The following is a 7,159-nucleotide window of genomic DNA, read 5'->3' as shown; positions in this document are numbered from 1 at the left end:
CGTAATGAAAAAAGGTAGGCCCCAAATCGCTGTTGAGTTCCTTTCAAGTCCAACTTAAAGGTAACATATCTGGAATTCAGTTCCTTGTCTCTCAAGATCAAGGCTAAGGGCTATTTACATCTTGGTCATTTCCACTTTATTGAACAAATCATTGCGACTCAATTTAATGTTGCATCTGAACACAGGCTTAGGGAGCTTTCTACACAGTGGTTAAAGATGGGTTAGAATTTCTCCACCAATCTGATTTTGGAGTCAATCCCATCCACTAATTTTTTTTTATTTTTAATTTAGTGTTCATGGTACTGCATATGCCAACGCCAACTGATTTTGCTTTCCACGGTTACTATAATAGACAGAAATGAGATGGATACACCCTGTTTTATTAAAAAATAAAAAAATAAAACTGAGAGCATTAGTTCATATGCATGCGCTTTTGTAGATCTCAGTGGCATAATTGATGTATAAACTGTTTTGCAGTTTTCTATGATTGAATTTGTGTTTATTCGATTGTTGTTTTTTATATGTATGGGCATCCCTTTGCAGAGTGCTTGTTGTCTACATAGGTCTTTGAACTTAATTTTCCTGCCTTTTGCATTGGCGTTCTTGGATCTTATAAGTTAGTATTACTTGATACATCAGTAAAGTTCTTTTGTTTTAATTACAAAAAAGGCTCTTGATTGTCACATATTTCTTTGTGCTTTTCAGAAAAATGAGTGGCTGTCAGTTCTCTAATTTGGAGATTGGGATCAAAAGCATGATGTGTCGGATTATTCCATGGGCTTTTCATATAACACCAAGGTTCGGTGTCTCCAATCAACTGAGAGCATTTTTTGTTTTTTATTTTTTTATAATGGTGATGTGGGATGTTTGTTTGTCATCCATAATAGATGGCTGATGTGGGATGTCTGTTTTTTAATTATAGAATGATCAGCACAAATATTGCTTCGTTCTCAATGAAGCAATGTCTGCCTGTTAGAATAGTTGAAGTACTCTTTAAAAAAAAAATGATCTTTGGTAAGTACATTTCTTTGACAAAGCTTCCTAGAAACTATACTAATGATAATTGCCAACTTCATGCATATGCTGCTTTTGGGATTTGAAAGTTTAATAACTGGGGAACTCATTGTGGAGCCCCCCTAGTGTTTCTTCTCTTCTTTCCAAGTCATCAATATTATTCTGTCAGGCAAGATATGGTTAATGACATCAAAAACCTGCATGCTACCTATCATCATCTTTCCAAAAAAATGTTTGTAGTTGGCCTTGTATGCTACCTAAAATAACAGTATTGTAGGCAATTTTATACAACCATATGGACTATATAGGTTGTACAGTTATATATGTACTAGCAAGTGGTTGATGTAGAGCCATATATATGCGTAAAATTCTGAATTTACCCACTTATCTTGTGCATTGGGTGTTTATACAATTGTATGGTTATTCAAGGCTCTATGATTTATATACAAAACATAATAATTTAATTGCATGACATAAATGATGTATGATTCAATTTCAGTTGGACCTGTGGGTCTCAGAATACTATTTTAATTCGTATGCAGCTCAATTCTCTTGGGATGGTTGTTTTACTACAACTATGACTCACTCATTCTTACATTTCTCTGTAGGAGGATCTCTTTCTGTGCCATTGGGTTACTTCACTTCTGTTAGGTTGAATTATCCATGCAAGTGTGGTGGATGCTAATGTACATGTTGAGTATATTCATGCTTCTTTGGCCTTACCATATCTTTTTCTATGAAAAACAATTACCCTCATAGCATCTAGCATATTTTATTTAGATGTCCTTATGCAAGATAGCTGACTTATGCTTGTACTATCTCTGTCGCTGATGTAGAGTGATGTAAGGATAAATGGCTCTTTTAATTCTATTCTTCAATCTCATCAATATTAAACTCGCCCACGATAAACTTTAACCACTAATATAGGTGATAGCTGGGTTTGATTGTGGTACTAAGCATCATAGAAATACAAAACTTGTTGGAGAAATAAATTTCCAGCTGCGAACTAAATTCCAGCCGTTATAACACTTTCCCATTTAGTAGAAGTTGTTTTCTAGTGATTGGAAACCGTTTTCGACAATTTGAAGTTGTTTTCTAGCCATCAAATTTTAGATGAAATTCCTGAAAAAGTGTCGACTTCTTTTATTTTTTGTTTTCTTATTTATGTAATTATTACATGCTTTTATAATTTGGTGGTAGACACTCTCCGGCACATATAATCACAAGACTAAGTTGAAGAATATATCTTTCAGGTTTTGGCACTATTTGCAGGAGCACTATTGGAAAAACAAGTTGTAGTAATATCACCAAATTTGGTGAGTTGATACTTGTTTGGATACTTTCCAATTCAATTTTTTATGAGCAACTTTCTTCAAAATATGTCGAATTTAGGAGCGGTGCAATTCAAAAGTGAGTCTAATGAACAACCTGCTTAGATATATATAAAAACCTCAAATAGAAAAAAAAAAGTTCATGCCTCTTTTGGAAATGTGTGGCAAGAGCCCTACTGAGTTTTTGTTAATTAGGAACACTACGACAAAACAGGGTCTGTTAAAAAAGAAGATAGCTGAGTTTTATAATGCCCACATCAATTTCAATCTTGTTGAGAAAAGAAGATAGTTCAGCTTTATAGTCCGTGAAAAAAATGTGCTTGGACAATCTATGATATCTAGACATTTCATTTCAACAAAGATGCAGGATCCAAGACCACTATTGTATTCACATGTTGCATTACAACATGAAACACCCTGGCCATTATCATCTGCACATTGTAGATATTGATGAAAACTATAGTTCCGACAATGACTAGAGATGTATCTGTTTTATCAATGGTAGGAAAGATTGAAAGAAACAAACACACACACAAACACAAAGCTCTACCATATCTAGTTCAGTTGTGCTAAAGGGAGCGCCATGGGAAGTCAAATCGCTTTTTAAGGAAACGAACTCGAAAATGAAAAACTTTGCCTCTTCAGATGGTTACCTTGGGTATTTGTATTTCACAGTTGGTAGCTTCATCAGCTGCAACAGAAGGGTTGGTGACCATGCCATTTGTGACTTCTTTAAAAAATGCTTCCTCAGTTGATGACTTTGGAGCAGTAGGGGTCAAGCCAGGAACTAGAACAGGACCTCCATGGCTAATTGGGATCCTAGCATCTTCCACACTTATCCAGTTCTCATTGTTTACAACTCTTATATTGCTTCCTGCTACAGGCTCTACGAGGTTTGGTTCCTTGGTCAGGTTAGCCATCGATTCTTCTGCCAAGTTAACCAGTAAATCCCCTGTTGCATTAGCCTCTGATACATTTATCAGATCAGCCAGTGGTTCCTCTGTTACTTTCTGAAGATCTGCATTCTCCCAGTCTTCAGAAATGATGATTGTATTCTCAGTTTACCAAGTCTGGAAACACTGGTTTGGGCTAGGCTGTCATAGGATCTCTCTGTTAGTATGAACTGCATGTATTAGTAAATTTTCAGAAGTTCGAACCCATATTTCATCATGATTAAATTTCAATAACACATCTAGTGGCTAATTGTAGAATGATTTCTAGCGGAAAGATTGTTCCATCCAAGCCCACCTGCTCAGGTGTGTTTATTTGCACCAACTATCATGAAATTTACACCATATTAGATTGCTTAATCATTAAATATCATGAGCTTTTGTTTGGTTTGCATTCTATAATCTATAATCGACAATAATGTATCTAAACTCAATCTCGTGATTTTAGAACTTGTTGCAAGTTGAATTTCAATCCTATTATGAAGCTTCAATTAAACTAAATATGATTATTTTAAAACTGATTTGAAGCCAATTTTGTAGCTATAATCTAAGAAGCATTCTTATAGCTTGATTTAAACAATCTGTTATGTTTAAGAACATGAAGTGAATTTTGCAGTTTTTCGTTTTGCTGGAGTATGTGCTAGTTTAATTCTTAAAACTGATTTGAAGCCAATTTCGCACCTGTAATCCTCTTCTTTACAGAGATACTGGCAGGAAGATGCTCATGAATTCTTCCAGTGCATGTTGGACAGGCTTCACAGTTTCTTTGGGACTTGAAACTGCAAGATGAGCCCTCATCTTCACATGCTAACAGCTTCATAAACCAGATTTTTGGAGGCCGTCTTAGAAGCCAGGTATTAAGCTATAACAGATAATACTTCTTTAGCCCCTTTTTTTTTATAATATATATATATATATATATATAATTCTATACAAATCGGATATGACCATTATTCAATGCGTGAGATTGCAAACTAACTATTTATTTTTTTCTTTGTAATTTTCTTTTGAATATCAGCTTTAAGTTTGCAATTGTGGCCATTATTCAAACTCCTCTGAGCCTCTAATCAATCTCAGTCATAGACTATCGATCCTCAAGATTTTTCTTACACCCATTAACTTGGGGAGCTTTTCTTCATTCACAGGAGTATTTTAGAAAATCCCAATTTTACCTAGGATTCAGAATTTCTTTCTAATGATTGATATTCGGTATACTCTGGGTAACCATGACAGGAAGTGAGAGAATGTAGCTAATGAATGAGCTTAGAGGCCGAGTCCAAAGAACTTTGGACAAGGTATAGGCTAAGCTTAGAAGCCCATGGATTGAACCTGGTCTTGAGATTCACACCCAATAGCTAATTGTTATGTAAGATGGACATCAGATAAACAATAGTTGTTAGCCAAAATCAAGCCATTGATTCCTCAATAACTGCTTCCATGTAATGTAATTGCATCCATTGCATACACTGGATGTTCTGTTTCTTCATCCAGTGGTATTATGTCATCCAATATAACACTTCCGTTAGGAACAAATTGAAACATGAGGCCTTTCCTGCATAACAAATGGTAAACGATGTTGAAACTAGACCGAGGAAAACTACAAGGAGCTAACAAGATGAAAACTACAAGCAAAACAGCAATGAAACTTGGCATTTTTAATCCTTGAGGGCATTTCTTATAACTTCCACACTTGTGCTGTCCACATGCTTGGTTGGTAATGCGTGATTTTTATAACCTTGCAGGGACTTCCTCTCTTTAATGACACTTAAGTATTCTGATTTGGCTGGATCCTTTCTTATTGTTTTTGGTTTGTCTGGTGACTCTTATCAGCTTAGCTATGGGCAGTGGTAGTAATCTTTGTTTGGAATTCAATTCACTTGTGCATCCAAAAGCGGCCTAAATCAGCTTAAGTCAGGAAATAGACACGGATACTCTTATTTCTTATTTCCATCTTTCTGATAACATTGTCAATGTAGGTTGATTTGGGGTTGCCATTGACACCGGGGAATGTGATTGTTCTCCAGCTCAAGCTAAAATGAGGAAGACATTTTATACAAATGTTCCTAATGAATATATGCAAGCTGTTGAAGATCTGGTTGTCCCAAGGACTGAATTTGGTAATGCATTAGAGAAAGAGCATTACCATGTGAAGGTATTATTTTATCCTCTGTGGCTACTTTGTTACTAGTTTCCATTGAATAGATGTTGTAATGCTCAAAGGTTTTTTTTTTTGGTTATTTAATGTGGGTGCTTGACAAACATGGAGTGACTCTTTCATGCAAATGTTCCACAACAGAAAATGGTGGAAAACTTGAGCTTCGTAAGGCAAGTATTACGCCTTCCTCTAGTCAATATTCATAACTAGATGCTATTAGTAAAATGCATGCGCATTGCATTTAGGAAATAATTCAAAGTATGCAAAAGAACAATAAAATCACAAATCGCTCCATGATTTATATGATCGAGGTTAATCTGTGTATGTTGATAGCTCTTTGGGGACCAAAATGTGTCCAGAAATGGATCCATCCACACATGAGTGAACCATTGTTCTGTCCATTGGATGGTATACATGTCAAAAATCCAGCTCATTCATCAGGTAGTGTACACTTTGCACATGCCCTGGGCCAAAAACTGATGTTGGTCTGCTAATCAAGGAAAATTATGCTTCTATGAGAAAAATCCTAGTACACTGCACATATACTCAGGCCAAAGATCATCTTGCTCCTTTTGTGATAAATGGGTTGGGAATCTTAGAATCGGATTTTTGTGAAGGTTTTAACATTCTCAACCCCAAGGATTGTGTATGGAATCCGCGAGCACTTAGTTCTCAACTGGTAATCTTAATTGGGAGGTTGGGAAATACAGACCATGGATTTGATGGGCCCTGCTGAAATGCAGGTAAGATTCTCACATGCTTGTGTAATTAGTGAATGTAGGGGCGTCTGCAATTTGCATGAAACAAAATTTCTAGATAAAATAGATCTCTTCCATAAAGAGGAATTACATACAAAATTTTGGATTCTTAGATCGATATTTAGTCTGGTACATGTTACAGGTTGAATTAATCACAAAGCGGCATTTCATCGCAGATACATTATGCCTCAATAAGGATTTCCACCTGAAGCTAACGTTGTTTATTAGGGAGACTTTTGGACAATTGCTGGCCTCTAGGAAAGGATTATATTGGAGACAGGTTCTCAATTGGTGCAGTTTGGCACAACAAATTTAAGGTTTTCAACGGTAAAATGTTTCCAAAAATTGTTACTTATTAGTTGTACGGTTTTTGCCTGTTTGGCTATCAGGATACGTGGCTGCATGGAAGGTTGTATTGCTATAAACATTTGTAGCATGGAAAATGGACATTCATGTGCATTTATATTCTGAAAACATTAAATAGACTTGACTGTTTTATTGGTATTGTGTTGATTATTGTCTTGACGACTGTTAAATGGATGAAACATGCACGCGCATGTTTAATCATTGATTGATTATGGTAGTATTAAACAATCGTGTGAATTATTTTTTGAATGACTATCAGGTGTAATATTAAAAAAAAAAAATACAAACAAATCTAGCAATATTTAAAAAAAATTCATAGTTATTTTAGCGACGGACCATATCCGTTGCTAAATTCTTGATGACGGCTTTGAGGTGCCTCTCCTCATATTAGCGACGGATCTTATCCGTTACCAATATTTTTAATGATGAATAATACGGGTGAATTTTAACGACGGATCTTATCCATTGATAAACTGCGACGGACCTTATCCGTCACAGATTAACGACAGATTTTATCCTTGCAAAAAAAAAATGACCCAGTAAACAGCCATTGTCAAACTATAGGTCACAATTCTATGAAATTGA

The 7,159-nt window shown here is 35.5% G+C and overlaps 1 long non-coding RNA gene across 2 annotated transcripts; it reads left to right on the top strand.

Moving 5' to 3' along the window:
- Positions 1-424: 424 nt before the first annotated feature.
- LOC131233618 (uncharacterized) lies at positions 425-4,742 on the top strand. Of its 2 annotated transcripts, XR_009165299.1 has the most exons (4): positions 425-798; positions 1,623-1,706; positions 2,268-2,330; positions 3,998-4,742. It is a non-coding gene; the product is annotated as an uncharacterized LOC131233618 (long non-coding RNA). The 2 variants fall into 2 exon arrangements; XR_009165298.1 differs by having other exon boundaries at positions 1,623-2,330.
- The last annotated feature ends 2,417 nt before the right edge of the window (positions 4,743-7,159 follow it).

Source organism: Magnolia sinica, chromosome 18 (assembly GCF_029962835.1).
Source record: "Magnolia sinica isolate HGM2019 chromosome 18, MsV1, whole genome shotgun sequence".
Lineage (NCBI taxonomy): Eukaryota > Viridiplantae > Streptophyta > Magnoliopsida > Magnoliales > Magnoliaceae > Magnolia > Magnolia sinica.
This window is presented reverse-complemented; position numbering and strand designations above follow the sequence as displayed.